General features: G+C 29.5%; 1 long non-coding RNA gene across 6 annotated transcripts in view; it reads right to left on the reverse strand.

The window, feature by feature from the left end:
- Positions 1–348: 348 nt before the first annotated feature.
- Positions 349–16879, reverse strand: part of LOC105663704 (uncharacterized) — a 97656-nt gene continuing 81125 nt past the window's right edge. The window contains exons 1-8 of one of the 6 annotated variants that reach the window (XR_013037903.1): positions 14632–14722; positions 14482–14541; positions 7518–8673; positions 7001–7156; positions 6790–6918; positions 5682–5845; positions 5456–5585; positions 349–531 (exon numbers count right to left, since the gene is read on the reverse strand). This is a non-coding gene — a long non-coding RNA (uncharacterized LOC105663704). The other 5 variants (XR_013037904.1, XR_013037902.1, XR_013037901.1 and 2 more) reach the window with 5 other exon arrangements.

Consider the following 16879-nt stretch of genomic DNA (forward strand, 5'->3'; position numbering starts at 1 on the left):
TTCATCGCAGCACATAAATGTCCAAAACGACCTAAGCACCGTCATGCAAGTGTTTATTTATCCAAATATTTAACCCATTAACTGCCAAATTTTTACTGTAATTTTACTGCATGAATTAGAAATTAATATGTCAAATACTTTTATAATTTACGCAACATTGAAACAAAAAATAATTTTAAAAACTAGACTGTCGTGTTAACCGAATACAGATTGTATTTAATATAATCTTATTAGAAATGATAAAAAAATATATATTGTATATATATTTTCGAATTCCCATTTGGAGAATGCGGTAATAAATATATAAAACTGGATTTAAATAAAAAATGAAACAAATATGATCCTGTTTATTAAAAGTATTGAAAAAAATACTTAGGTACACACAATAATTATGACGCTAACGCAATAGACTATCCTGGCCTAGTGTAGGATGATTTGACAGGATTACAGGACATCCCATGAGGTATGATCTAATCGTGGTCACTCCATCATGCATCATTGGACGATCTAATTAGACTCCTCACGCACCACCTGAGATACACATAAATCGGTATTACGTACACCGACAATCTATTCGAACGTTAGTCTCTATTGACCTGAAATTCTCCTGATAGATCGCAAATATTGGGTCAAATAATAACGACCAATTTGATGGTAAAAAAATAAAACACAGCAATTTCGGTACTTAATAAAATTCGATAAAAATCTCTATAGATGTTTTATCAATGGATGATGCTTATTTGACTGAAAACATTTTATTTTTATTTTTCGTACAAAATTTTTGCTGTTATTTTGGTAGTTGGAAAATTGACTTTGAAAGTGGTCTAAATTCAATTTAGAAGTACTAGTGTAATAAATTATTCCTTAAACCCATTTCCAATGCAAAGGATTAAATATAAATGGACATAAACCACTTATAAAATAAACGTTCCATTTGTAGTATAATTATTATAAAATATAGGGTGACTCACCACATTTTGCCATCTAGATTTGCGTAATTATTATTACTCATAGCAAACAATGTTTCAGATGAAGTTGAATGGTTTTGAGAGGGGAATATGCTTGTGGTATATGTATTTTTTTGTAGGCGGACGTGTAAAGGACACATGAAGTTCATTAATGTTTTTTTAAATGGTATTATATATTTCTATTGCATCAACTGATACTCTATCATATTCTTTACAAAAAAGTATTAATCTATTTATGTGAAAGAATCATTAGTTTAGGAGATATTTTAATTGTAATGTCTACTTATAGAAAAGGTTCAATGTGGCGACCATTTGCATCAGAACACTTTCTGAATCGAGAAATTAATGACTTACTAACATTCCGTAGTGTATAATCTTCCTGCATGTGTAGCACTTTTCCCAGCTTCAAAATAAACTGATAACATGTCTATCTTTTCTTCTTTACAATTCTTCATTATGAAGTGATAATTCATCGTACCGTCGTATTCACCGTATTAGAGACGTAACAGAGACTAAATTTGACTGTTACTGCGTAACAAAAAAAAAACAAAAACTCACAATTTGTTTGGTGACACGCGACCTCTCAAAGCATATAGAAAAACATTTGCTGTCCAGTTAGGGCAATTCATAATATTGACCAGAAAGTCACGATTTCATAAGTTAGAATTAAAATATCTCCTAAACTAATGATTTTTTCCCATAAATAGATTAATACTTTTTTGTAAAGAATATGAAGGAGTATCAGCTGATGCAATAGAAAATATATGACTCCGATTAAAAAAACATTAATAATAATGACACAAATCTAGATGGCAAAATGTGGTGAGCCACCCTGTATACCTCGTTATTTCTGTTATCTCATTACATATCTATTAGATGTTATCATGCAAGAAATAACAAGAAGATTGTCGCCACAATCTTTATCGATGAAGAAAACAAATTCTGTAAAAACGAGTCTGGAGCTTAGAGCCGCAAATTTCGCCAGGCGTTAAAGGAGCCTCGCTTTATTATGCCGTGAGATGGCATTTGAATGAAAAAGAAAGCGGGAGCAGGCTCGCGCATACAGAAAAAGATGGCGGCAGAAGTAGATTGGAGAAGGGTAGTGGAAAAAGGCGAGGAGAGAGAAGTTAGGGTACATAAACATCTGTCTCAGCAACATGCAAATTAGTTGACGGGACCGAAAGGACTCGTTTCAGGATAAAATGTCTCGTCGAGAATTTTTACTTCCTTCTTCCTGTTCATCAATTATGCTACAGCGACACGTACTAAAGAAAACGCGGAGGAAATTAATCAAACGTGGAGTACTAGTTTCTTTTTAAAATATCATTTTCACTAAATTAATCATGACACACTGGAAACTTGTAAAAAAAATATTGAACGGTGTAATATTGAGAAAGTGTACTTAATATGATGTATTATATCTTTATACGTATGTATAATATATGTATACGTATACAACATATGTATATAATATGTACCTAATCAATATTCAAATATATTGGAATAATTTTAATATTATTCTAGTAATCGAAATTCTAATGTTAGGTACAATTTTTAAATGAAAGGTAAGGCAAAAAATGTTTATACTACTTTTGTTGATTTAGACTTTTGTTGTTTTCATTAATATAACGTTTGGTTAGGTAATTTGGTTATTTATTTTTAAAAAATCGAATAAAAAAGTTATTTTCAATAATTATATATTCAAGAGTGCTACATCAACACACTTTCAACAAACTTTCAATAACTTTTTTATTGAAATTTTCAAATGTTTAAATCTACAGTCTTTAAAACTAAAAATATTGACAATTTGGAGATGGAGACTAGAAAATTTGAGAATATTGAAAATATGGAAATTTGAAATTTGGAAAAAAAGAAATTGGTTATTTCTAAATTGAAAATTTTGAGTTTAAAGCTTTAAGAATTTTAAAAGTGCAAATCATACAAGAAAACACGATTATTTTATGCTTAGGCATTCCGACTTTTTTATTTACTGTCCTAAGCACATAAAAATCTAGCACCTACAAAATATAACATCGCTTGAATTGAAGTCAAGGTCTTCCTTCAACCACTCACAAAAGCTCGAAACATAGAATATTTAACGTACACTTGTATTCACACCCACCACTTATTCTAGAAATGAGATTTATGTGTTAACACATTCGTTTGTCAAACATTGTAGTCTATAAATATATCAAGTATAAATAATATTGTTAAACTAATTAATCTTACGTCTATCGCATACTTTTAAGAAAAAATCTCCCGAGTAGAATATTTAGGCCACTGTAAATGAATAGTCATGAACCACGATTAAAATTAATACAAATATGGTAGTGGAACAGGAAAATGCTGCGTTTAAACAATGTTAAAATATGCAGAGAGATAGAATGCCAGCAGCAGTAAAAGAAATAGATCTTGTGTTGATGTTTGTAAAGTTGGCAGTGTAAAAAGCTAAAAATTGTATTTCTAAGTTGGTACTGCAGCGGTCTTTGCTTTTGGCTGCCAACAGGAATAAAAACATGAAATGGAGTAGAGAAGAATGCAAAAGAGAATATGTGTGTTGTTTACTTATAAACCTTATCCAGAAAATAAACAAAAATCAGGAACAATCAGTCAATGTAACATATTCAGAACAGCTACTATACTTGTGTATGCTCGGACTAGGCCATGTATTTTAATATATAGGTCATATATTTTGTATTGTTTGTATATTGTGGCTTATCAATTCATCAAGTATCAATAACATTGTTAACGCTCACACTTTATCAGAATAAGATATTTGACACATCGAACATTCAAGACCAAAAATACTTCTTAGAATAACACTTTATCAGAATAACATACCTGACACATTGGAACATTTAAAACTAAAAATATTTCTTACAAAGAAGCTATTCATCATTAACCTAATTGAAAAAATTTATAAATAATCTTTGTCAGTTGTTTTAACATATTTCTGATTTCAGTAAATTTAGACGCTAAACATAAACAAAAAAGAAACGTGAAAAAATGAAGTTTTTCACAACAAAAATTCAAAATGTTTTTCAATTTTATTGTAAAGAGCTAAAATTTTAACTGAACAGTCTTGAGATATAACAATTTAAGGGGAAAAAATAGTAAAAATATGGGGATTTCAAAAAATGCTTTTAAGGTTATAAAGTGGCTAAAATGGGCGCTAAATTAGATGGGGTCGTTTCATACCCCATAGTGACCGTTAAGGGTTAAGCTAATTATAGTCGCGTCCGTGGTATATTTTTAAGAAGAAATCTCTCGAGTGTTATAATTCGGCCATTCACTGTATTTTGTAATAAACTCTTTGACCATCCCAATAGTTTCAAGTGAAAATGTCGTGCTGCGATGTTTCGTGCTGTTGGCGATAATCCCCCCATAAGCTTCTACTCGCACCCTCGAAACCCTCGTAGGCAACTTACAGTAGATGCCGACCCCATCACGAAACCAATAAATCCGTTCGGAATTGTATCCTGTATCTCCGAGCTCATTGATGCGGCCAAAAATGGGGGAATATGTACTTTGACGGGGAGAAATCATGGCGCGTGAAATTTTCGAAAATCATCCCGCTTTTACAGTGCTTTGTAATGCTACATAAAAACGTGCCATATTGAAATATTTTGAGGGGACTATTCTGGCCTACTACCCTCAAACAGTGGCTATTTTTAGAAATTATAGAAGAACATTGTGACGGATATTTTATTAAAAATATCAGTAGTGTCGATATTCTAAACGTTCTCTTTAATGAAGGAGATATATGTATATTAAATAATACAAATAGCTAAATACTTTTATGATTAAGTCTGAAATTTATAACTTTGTATCTATTTAATAATAATAATTTATAACAATTATTATCACTAGAAATTCATTAATAAAATTAATAGACTAATATCATTATTAATTATTCAGTTAATAACTAGCATAATATACTTTAAAAAAGAATTTCTTCAGGGTTCAATGGACCTCATACAATGAATCTAATAGACATAAAAATGGTTTAAAAATTGAAGGTAACCTTCTTATTTACAATTAGACAAATAAAAGAAATAATATTTACCGTGGTCACTGTATACTCAAAATTAAAAAAAAAATATAAAATCGACAAAAACAAAATGATGGCTGTCTTGACATTTTACAGAAAAATATAAATCAAAATCTAACATATTTTTTAATTCTATTTTTCTATTTTAGTATTCTTTTATTGTTATTTCTGTATTTTTCAGTACATGTTAACAATACATATTGATTATTATAACTTGACGTTTATTTACTATTTTCTAACCCCGTTATAATAAATCTTTTCAAGTTCTATTATTACACATTCTATTTTAACGTGTTTTTAACAAAACTTTGAGCAACTTCCCATTACGACAATGCGATATAAATATGATATAATGGGCATATAAACAATGTCTATGTTTAAAATTGTACAACACAAAAGCTACTATTTTAACACCTCTTACGTGGAAGGTACTTACATAGAAGATCGAAATATCCACTGATAGCGCTTTAAATAGACTTTGACGTTTAATATAAGCTTAACGAAGATACATTAACGCCCGAGGAAAGCTATCGTGTCGAGAAATTTCTTTCAAAGCTAGACTGAAACTGTAGAAATAAATCACCGGTTGTTTAAAATAGCCTTATAATTCACTCTTGTTGCTTTCAGTACGCGGCAAATTGCCGTGGAAACTTTCAACTTACTTCGATCGGATGAGCTCTGTTGTTCGATTGCTTCCTCCATTTTGTATCTATAGAACGGTGCTTCTCTTGCAACGAAAAAAGAAAATAAAATAAACCGCTAAAAATAAGGCGAAGTTCGGATTTATCTGTGAATCGTTCCATCAAGATTTCAACATTTCTTATTTCTGTAACAGATAAACAATTAAATTGTAGTAAAAATGGAGTATTTTGAGAATTGAGTTATAATTTCTGATTGAACGATTTCGTAATTGAAAATATTTCTTTTCTAGAACTAATTTTGGCATATGAAATTTTTTACTGGCAATTTGTTATGCAATGTCTGTTTTAAAGTCTTTTTATTGCTGCTCACACTTTCTGTGCATCAAATTTTTTTTCTTCAAGAATTTATGTGACATTATAATGTAAAAAGTAATTAAAAGTATTCATAAAAAGTTTAGGGTAGTTTAGCGGCGAGTTTAAGAATAAAGAAGAATGATACTTTTGTATAGTTATTATTAACAGAAATTTATACAATTCAAAATGTACTTTAATACAATAAATATTAACAGTCTAATAAAATTTTCTAAGGCTGATTCGTTTAATATTTTGATTTAACATAAAATGGCGTCTAATTGCGTATAACAGCTGATCAAATGTTATCACGTATTAGCGGAATCTATCTATTAGATTAGATTAACGCTACTTAATTTCAATATTTCAACAAAATTAATGGAAAATAAATTTCATTCGAACTGTCTATTATTTAACAAATCTAAAACATCTTTACTGCTTAAAAAATTATATCAAATTTTAACAAAATTACTCCCACACTTTCTTCAGTTATACATATTTAAAAATGTTCAATCTTATCTCATAACAATATTTTTTCCTGTATCAAACGGTTAGGTTAGGTTACAGAATCTTATAACTACATCTACGAAAAGCTAGTACCTTTTGTTATTATATTCTGATTAATTTAAGCGTTCAAAAATGTAATAATCAAAAAAACTCTCACTGAATAGTCAATCACCGGTAATTGCCTTATTTACTTTATTTGACGAATGTTCCGATACTAATGGTGGACAGTGTATGTCACATGAATAACCGATACAACATAAACACGATGTACCTGGGTTAGGTTACGTGAAACTGGTGGAGAGTGAAAGTCTCGTCTGAACCGGTTAAATGCGATATCGATGGTGCCCAAGAGATCGAATGGACCAAGTCTTGTTCGTTCTTACGGAATACTTCTGCATGCCTACAAAAACTCACTTTTATTGTACGGACCCGGATGTAGCCGTCACTATCAATCAGTATAAATTTCACACGCTGTACTGAACCGTATCATTCGATGGGCTGCCCGAAGTTGGAGATCAACGTGCTGATTATCGAAGCTCTGATGCTTCCTGGATCTACTCTGTTATGTGACTGTGTGAGGTCCCTGTCTATCGTTACTACCTTAACTTCCTTTGACTGATCAATAATCTCGGCTGGTCCTAAAAGTGTTAGGCAGGTTTGATTTAACATTTACAAACCTAAACGTGATATTAAAATTATTTTAGTTTAAGAAATGCTAGAATACAGAAATTTGGGGATATTAATATTTAGAGATGTAATATTAGAATATAGAAATTTGGGAATATGGAGATTTGGAAATATGGATATCTGAAAATTTGTAGACTTGGAGACTACAGAAATTTGGAATTGTAAAGATTTGGGAGCTGTAGACTTTGAATGGAAAAATGTAGAAATTTGTAAACATAGAATTCCGCGTCATTTTGTTTTTTTAATCATGTCTCTTTTGAGATTATAAACAAAAGTGTGCTTAACAAATACCTGCAAAAATATCTGTCGTACCTTTTATATTTCTCAAGGAAGAGAGTTTCAAAGTTGCCGATCATTTCAAAGCCCAGAGAGGTCTTAAGCCGCTGCCACGCTTGAAAGTTCTGCATGACGTAATTGCTTAAGCCGCTGCCACAGTCGAAAGTTTTGATTGATGTAATCCATTAAGTCACTGTGGTACTTGAGTTTTGGTTAATGTAATTCACTACATCTGTCACACTTAACAATTTTAAAAATACTAATTCTGTAATTAATATAGAATCTTGGACCACGACGTTGCTGATCATTCACTGGTTATTTTTTTATAATTTCTAATTTTATATAATTATTTTTTTCCACCAGAAAGTCCACCAGAGAAGTCTTAAGCCGCTGCCATACTTGAAAGTTCTATATGTCGTAATTGTTTAAGTCGCTACCACAGTTGAAAGTTTTTATTGTTATTGTAATCTTTTGTTATTTATTCTTGTCCATAATTCTAGCCATCTTATTCAAATATATCAAAAACTATCCTATCAAATCCTTCGTTAATCATTAATATTACTTCAGTATTTACTGACGCTTTCAAGCCCAGTTAATATTACACATTTCAGACAGATTGCAATATCTAAATCATAGGATTGGCCATGATTATGTTTACATTTTACGTACTGAATGAACCAGGGAGAACTGTATTCAATAACATTTTACTGATCAATTTTTCTTTATTTACTGATCCAGTTTCGGAAGTGAAATATGGTTGCCATTATCTTTATGACCATATGCCCTACATGGCTCAAATTTGTACATCGTAGACAGTTCTTATTCTTGATTAAAATATCTTCATAGAGTGAAGCATTACTTTCTGTGAGCGACGTAAAATTTCTGAAGTGGTCGAAAAAAAAACTAGAAGAAGAAAAGAGGACAAGGAACGGTCACTTTTATCCTCTCGCGGTGATTACCAGTGAAGGGTTCCGACTTGCCCGCTCCCTCTATTCATCTTTCTTCCTCTATGTTCGTCGATATTGCACTATAGTGAGAAGACTGTGCCACTTTAGAGGGAATATGCTCTTAAAGATAATGGCGCCACGGTGTCCCTCTGGATATTATTAAGTCTCCCTTCCTTCTTTTGCTTCCTTTACTTCCCAGCGACATACGCTTCCGCCTGGACAACGACAACCTGATATCACCTTATCTGAAATTTATCGAATTTCATGAAAGTAATTATCCCGAACAAATGTAAGATTTATGTTCCCATAAAAACACATATAAAAATCATCGTTTAAAAATGCTAGACTATGCATATTAAATTCGGCTTAACCTAACATCACATTATCAGAAAATTAATCATTGATGGTAATTATCTTGAATAAATTTAAGATTTATGATCCTGAGAGACGTATGGAAATGTTATGTCATTTACAGGTATTAACGGTGCGTATTAAGTGCAGACCAACATAACATCATGTTCAAATGAAATTTCCTGACAGTAATAATCTAAAACATATATGAGATAAATGATCTCGTTATGAGACGTTTAAATATGATTATAAATACTAAGCTGACACATTTGAAATCTAACCTAACATCATAGTAGACTTCTTAGATATTTGTCAAATTTTATGTCAGTAATTATCTAAAACAAATATAAGATAGATCGCTACACTATGAGATGTATGACGAGTTTAAAGAAATTAAATTATTTTGTATTAAATCTAGTCTAACCTCACTTCATGTTATACTATCAAGAAATTGATCTTCCTCGTTAGCTATTATTTGAAACAAGTATGAGAGAAGGGATTTCACTATGTGATACATGAAATGTAACATTAAAATTATAAATATTATAAATATTATAAATATTAAGTTGTTACAATTGAACCTAGCTTAACCTAACCTCATAGTAGATTTCCTAATTTATTAAATATTGTGTTAGTCATTATCTGAAACAAATGTATGTGGGATTCGGTAAAGGGGAATTCATTTTTGCGTGGTATGAGTGTATGTGATGTACGAGTGTGAAACAAAAGAGTGTGAATGCGTAGTATAAAAAAACGCGACAGCGTCGAAAGGACAGTCTAGTCTTGGCCGAACCGTAGAAACGTGAACTATCATCAATATATTAAATTTTGTATTCCTTTCAATTTATTAAAATATTTACTATCATTTTAATCCGTTTCTCATCTTCTTGCTCCCATCCTACATGTATGATACATCTTTCCACTATAAAACATATAATATTTATAAAAATATAAAACTATTTCATATTAAATTTAACCTAGATTGACATGATATCAAATTATACGAAAAATTATTAAATTATCTACAATAATTATTTACAATAAATATAAGATATAGGAAATTTGATATATTAAAAATATTAAGTTGTTTCGCATTAAATATAACCTAACCTAACCTTACATGAAATTAGCAAATATATTGTCAATGTTCTTGTTTGCACTTATCTGAAACGAATACAACACATCACTGTAAAACATAAAATGTGATCAATTGAAAATATTAAGTTGTTACAAATTAAACCTAACCTAACTTAACGTCTAATCAGGTTATTCAAAAACATATTAAATTTAGTTATCTACAATAAATGTAAGATAAGTGACCTCATTATAACACATAAACATTTTACACATTAAAAATAATTATGTTCTTTCGCATTAAATTTAAATTAACCTAACCTCATCGTATTATTAGGAAATTTGTACAAGAATAAATTTATACAAAAATTTCTACATTGCAGAATGAGTACAACTAAAGTTATTAAATTAAATTAAATTAAAATTTAAATTAAAGTTGAATTAATATTTTAAACTGAAACAAATTTAAGATTCTACAATTTAATATAATCAAATTAATACAATTAAATTTTACATTAATTTAATATTATTAAATTTTATATAATAATATAATTTAATCATATCTGTACTATAAATTCTTTATATAAAAAGAAATTGTGAACTGTAATTAATAATAAAAACGTTCTCAATCAAAGATAAAAACTTTGTTCCATATAAAGAACGATATAATGCTTTTAAAATAAATAATAATTGTTGACTAAAATATTATTCCTAGAATTTTTATAAAATTAACTCGCAATCAATGGTAGAACTGTTTCAGTTTTCTTGTAACGTACAAACGTGTATAGATTAAATGGATCGTATCTTGTTCTGCTTTTTTTGTTAACAATGAAAATTACATGGCTTTATACTTTATGCTATATCTGTTTGAACTCAGTACGGTGGAATTGCATTGGTATTCTGCGAACTACGTAAGTTGAAAGCCAACGAGTTATAGATTCTTGAAATTGCAGGTTTTAAATTCAGAGAATCGATTGAGATTATTAATGGCGCGTATCGACCAGGGAAACCAATTCATAATAGTTTTTATTGAACTCTATAGCAGTGAAGTATGCCTTTCAAATTATTCGAACATTATGAAGCGTTTCTGTGATATAATATGTTGGTCAAATTAATATACGCAAGTTGTTTTTATAAACTTCGCGAATTTAAAATTTGAGATTTTAGGACGATGCAAATCTGATATTGTTAAATTTTTGGATTATGAGAATTAAAAATTTTTGAAATTTTAGTATGTTGGAATTTTAAATTGTGAACGTTCAGATTCTAAGAATATGACATTATGTTATTTTGATGTTTCAACAATTTGAAATTGTGAAATTTTTATGTTTTGCATCTTCAAAATTTCAGAATATTGTGACTTCAACACTTTGAAATTTTCAAACAGTGAAATGTTAACACTTTCAGCATTTAGAACAACTTTAGGATTTGGAATTTGCAATTTTGGAATTTTTGAATTCTAGAACTTTAGAACTCTAGAACTCTAGAACCCTAGAATCCTAGAACTCTAGAACTCTAGAACCCTAGAACTCTAGAACCCTAGAACTCTAGAACTCTAGAACTCTAGAACTCTAGAACTCTAGAACTCTAGAAATTTGGAACTCTGCAAATTTGAAATTCTGAAAAGTTCAGAAATTCAGAAATTCAGAAATTCAGAAATTCAGAAATTCAGAAATTCAGAAATTCAGAAATTCAGAAATTCAGAAATTCAGAAATTCAGAAATTCAGAAATTCAGAAATTCAGAAATTCAGAAATTCAGAAATTCAGAAATTCAGAAATTCAGAAATTCAGAAATTCAGAAATTCAGAAATTCGGAAATTCAGAAATTCGGAAATTCAGAAATTCGGAAATTCAGACATTCGAAAATTCGGAAATTCGGAAATTCGGAAATTTCGAAATTTAGAAATTCGGAAATTCGGAAATTCAGAAATTCAGAAATTCAGAAATTCAGAAATTCAGAAATTTAAGAGTTTCAAACTTCAAACTTTTTGAATTTTTTAACTTTACAACTTTAAAAGTTTGAAATGTAGGAAATTTCACAACTTTGGTGTATCGGACCACTGAAAGTTTAATAATTTGGATATTTAGAAGTTTGAAACTTAAAGATTTTGGAATTCTTTAAATTTTGGAACCTGATGTTTAAACAAATTTTTGAACTTTGGCATTTCAGAATTATGGAACTTTAAAGCTTTGAAGCCTGGGAAATTTAGGACTTTAGAATAGTAGAACTGTAAAATGTCGAGATTTCAGTACCTTAAAGTTTCGGAACTTTTAGACTGTAGAATTATAGAACACTGGAACTTTGCCATTTGGAAGTAGTAGAATTTTCTCTACGACTGTTACACATAATAAATTCCAAGTGACTATTTCATGAATCATTCCCATTTTCAAAATTGAATCTCTATTATACTTATATTAAAAAAAAAATATTATTAATGATAGTTAATCTTACAACTGAAATAGCAATAGAATTACGTTTTGTTTAGAACGAAATATTTTACATGTTCACTGATAAATTCTACCCATAGATTTACTCACATATCATTAAAAATAAAATAAAAATAAAATTGGATATTGTTTCTTATTAAGTACAATTATCTTACGATACCTATAAAATCTAGATAAATTTATAGTAAAATAATAATCACTTTAGTAAGTATTTTATTTTATACAAAATTGATAAAAATTGTGAAGCAAATTATTCCAGGAGAAAGTATCATTATTTATTCTGATAAGCATAAATAGTTCCAACTGAACGATGTTAAAAGTACTCGAATTGCACTAAAAATAATTTAAAGAAACTCTTTAAATATTAATCATAAACGATCATTTACTTAGTTTAATTTTATTGAAGGTAAATACATATTATTTACTTTAAATATACCTGTATGCATTACGTTTTTTGTTCCAATATATTAAAAGTGTTAAAAAACAATAATTTCAATTCTAATAGAAGAAGCAGTAGGCATAGAATTTTTGATTCTTAGGAATTCATCTGAAAAAACGTTTTCAGTGATGACGCTCATTTATGTACGTCATGAATACATGGATCCACATAGTTATCGTTGTACTGCGGAAAGAACTGCATTTCGTTCGATATCACCTGCACTTCTGATTTTTGCCTTGAATGCATTGGCCGACTTAACGAGAACCAGCATTAAAAAGTCAAATACACTGCGTTTTAATTCAAATCCGTTGCCATTTAATTACGAAGAATCATATTTAAATAACAGACATTGAACAAATATGTTCTCAGTATTTCATCGTTATTTTATCATTCATTAAAACAGATTTTGTTGCCTGAATTTGTACAAATGTTTATACAATTTTTACTTGAATTTTTCGTGGGGTTAAAGAACCGAATAAAATTTGAGAAAGGGTAGTAAGCTTTTATTTGTTTAGTACTCTTGTTATATTGCCACATTTGCAGGGACTTTCATATTATTGATTTTTTAAGGCACAGAGATTGTTTAATATACATGGTGTTTTCAAAATGGGGAAAAAATGGGTGGATCAATATAGAAAAATAAAGAAATTTAAAATGGAGATACGTTTTCTTAAAAATAAATTATTTGTATCACCAATAGTTTGTTACAGAATAAGCTAATCATTAAGTGAAAATATGAACCTAACCTAAAAGGACCTTCCAAATGTTGTGTAAAAAATTTATTTCGAACTTAAAAGTAATTCTTACCTAAAAGAGCTATCTAAACAATGTGAAAATATAAATTGACCTAAGAAAGACTTTTCAACTTGGATAAATGTTATTTAACGTGTTGACTGCTATACTGAAACAGTTGAAAATTTTATTAGCATTTTTATTTGTAATAAATCTTACTACCTTTCTTATACTTATTTACCACAATTCCAAGTAATTAATACAAGTATTTTCAGTCAAAAAAGTAAATAAATTTTTAATAACATAGATGTTAGATCTATATAGAAATTTAGGTACCATGGTTAATATGACAGTCAAAGTGTTAAATAATTTATTTTATATTTCAAAATAATTCTCCAGGTCTTTCCGTTTATCAATTAAGACTCTTTTTGTTTACCTGTTGACTACAAGATTCGTGTATGATTCAACACTGGCGTTCGTAAATGCGATAAAACAGAGAACCTCGATGGCGATCAAAATTTCAAGAGGTTAGGAAGTTAAACGGAACATTTCCGTAGTTTAGGTCGCGTTAATTTAACCGACCATCTCCAACTCCGACGAGAATACTCGCTTTAATTACACTCGCCACATTTTTGTCCTACGTTTTCTGTTTCTCTTAATTGGAACGGATAATGGTTATGTTCCTTATGCACGTTGCGATTCAGAAGCAACTAACTATGAAAAGACGCATAGAAACTGTTTAAAAGCAGAATTTTCTTTTTACTTTTTCTTCGTTCGACAGTAAATTGAGCCATGAAATTGAAGAATAAAACTTATATAACCTCGAAATGAAAGTAATCGTGATGAACGTGTGCAAGGATTATGAGCTAAAATTAATTTCAGTTAGAATTATAATTTCAGGCACTCGGAGTTGCATTTTATTCAAATAATTTTTAAATATTCTTTTTGGAAAAAACTTAATATAGAATAACATCTTTTAATAATACCTCGAGAATATTTTCATCTTACTTTTTTATGCTCGAAAATTATTCCAACCCTGAATAAAGTTGAAACGTCGTAGAGGAATTACTAATATCAAGAAGTAAGACATTTTAAGTTATTAATATTTTAATTTCAAAAATTACCAAAAGTTAAAATGAGTGGTGAATAATTACATACTGTTGAATTTCCATATTAAAGTGGCAAAAATAAATTTATAAGAAGTCGATAACGTATACTGATGTCGGTAATAAGACGTCCATGATGCCACTCGTTTCAATTTAGATTCGCAAATGTTAAATAAAATAATTCTAATATTCTCTTTCTTTCTTGTTTCCTTCGTGAATTTTCTGATTGCACACGAATATAAGAGAACAAGTTATTTAAGTGGTTCTTCCTTAGTTTTTCTTAATTTAAATATATAAAGTTTTTAAAAAGTTATAAGTGTTCAATTATATTATTTAGTATTTATTTATTCATTTAATACCCATACCATATTCCATTACATACAAAATTTCAAATTTTATTAATTAATCGTTACGTTCATTAAATTGTATAATATATTAATTGTTATATAATACATTAATAAAGAAATACTGAAAATTATGAAAATTAATTTCATTTAATACATTAATTAACAAATAAATAAGAGAATTGTTGAAGTTATTATTTTTTAATCTATAAACAAACTTCTTCACAAGTTTTCAAATTGGATTTTCTAGAAATATAAATATAAATATAATATAATGTTGTTTTATAATTTCCTTTTATTTTTGCACCCTATATAACCTGATAAGGAAATTGAAGAATAAGAAATGTATTGATTGCTATAACATTAGTCTGTCCTTAAGCATACATAGGTTAAAGGATGAAAAGAAACAAGGGGGTCATTGGTTGCCTTTATCCCGGATAAGAAGACTACCTTCACCAAAGAAGCTTACTTTTGTGATTATTCGAACCAGTGAACAAAGAACGAATGAAATAAAATATAAATCCAACGTTGTTTCTGGAAAATTCCTTTCAACATTTTATGAAGGGTGAGTAAATTTCATTCCAACTACCGTTGTATTATTTCTTTCAATTTAATTCCAGTTCAAAAGTGAGTGTCGTTATAAAGAAATGAAGTAAAACAAAGATAAAATACACATCATACATTTACGCAGCAGATATTTATTTTTATTTCGTTTCCAAAGTTACGGTTTTCTACCAAGATACAGAAAGATTGTAAAATTATTTTATCTTTTGTTTTAGAAAAATTTGTAGAATAAAAATAGTGATAATAAATATATTTTATGTAAAAAATTTATTTAAAGAATGATTATACAATATCGCAAAACAGCAATATTTTAAGAAGATATATTTAATGATGCTAATAAAAATTTACAAAACCTTTATGTATAATTATGCCGTAAACGAATGTTTCATTTCAGAAGAGCTTTTTTAATATCCATCAAGTAAAGTATTGAACGTGAATAAATTTGCTCCGGTTATACAACAGACGCAATTTATAACGGTGAAATATAATCAAAAATCGGAAACGATGTTCTCTCGTCCGTCAGGAACAAATCGATCGAGCAAGCCACGAGTCAAAAAGACCCCGTTGTTCTGGTGATTTCGAGGGTTCGTTGGCCATCTTTTCACGCTCCTCCCTCGTTCTCTAGCCGTGCTCTTGTTCCGGAAGGAATTTAATCAGGCCACCCTTCGAATCCAGCCGACACAGACCGAATTGAATTGAATGAGTCGTACCGGTGAGGGCAAGAATTTCTTCTAACCGATGAAAAAGTACACAGACTGGTCTTTCGTTAAATATTTGACGAATTATCAAAGATGATTTTTCATGAAAGAACAGCAGACATTCAATGTGTTCAACCAGAAAAAATAAACGTGATATGCGATATTACTACGTTAACATTCAATCTGCTGGGGATAATGGTTACAGTGGACTTTTACGACTGGATGTAGGATTTTTTAAATTAGAAATATGATTTTTTGTGTTGACCACACGTGACGATGTAACGTGGTACTATAACGCAAGACGTTTAACGTGTAGCAGAATAACGCGTGGCAATGTAATACGTAGTTATGTAACACGTGAGGACATAACGCGAAAATACAACGATAGTCGATATACCCGTAATAAAATACGCGAAGCAGTATACCACATAATGTAATACTGTGCAATATAACGCGAGGCAACGCAACGCGTCAGAATGCAATACGATGTCATATAATATGTAGTAAAACAAAGTTTGGTAATATAATACGAAACATTATGTCCGTTGGGAACACAACGCGTCGTAATTGCAACACGATGCAATATAACGCGCCATAACATAATGCGTCATAATACAACGCGATGCAATATAACACGATGCATCACAATGCGTTGTAGTACAACACGATACAATATAATTTATTTATATTCCAT

This window comes from Megachile rotundata, chromosome 4, assembly GCF_050947335.1.
Source record: "Megachile rotundata isolate GNS110a chromosome 4, iyMegRotu1, whole genome shotgun sequence".
Classification (NCBI taxonomy): domain Eukaryota; kingdom Metazoa; phylum Arthropoda; class Insecta; order Hymenoptera; family Megachilidae; genus Megachile; species Megachile rotundata.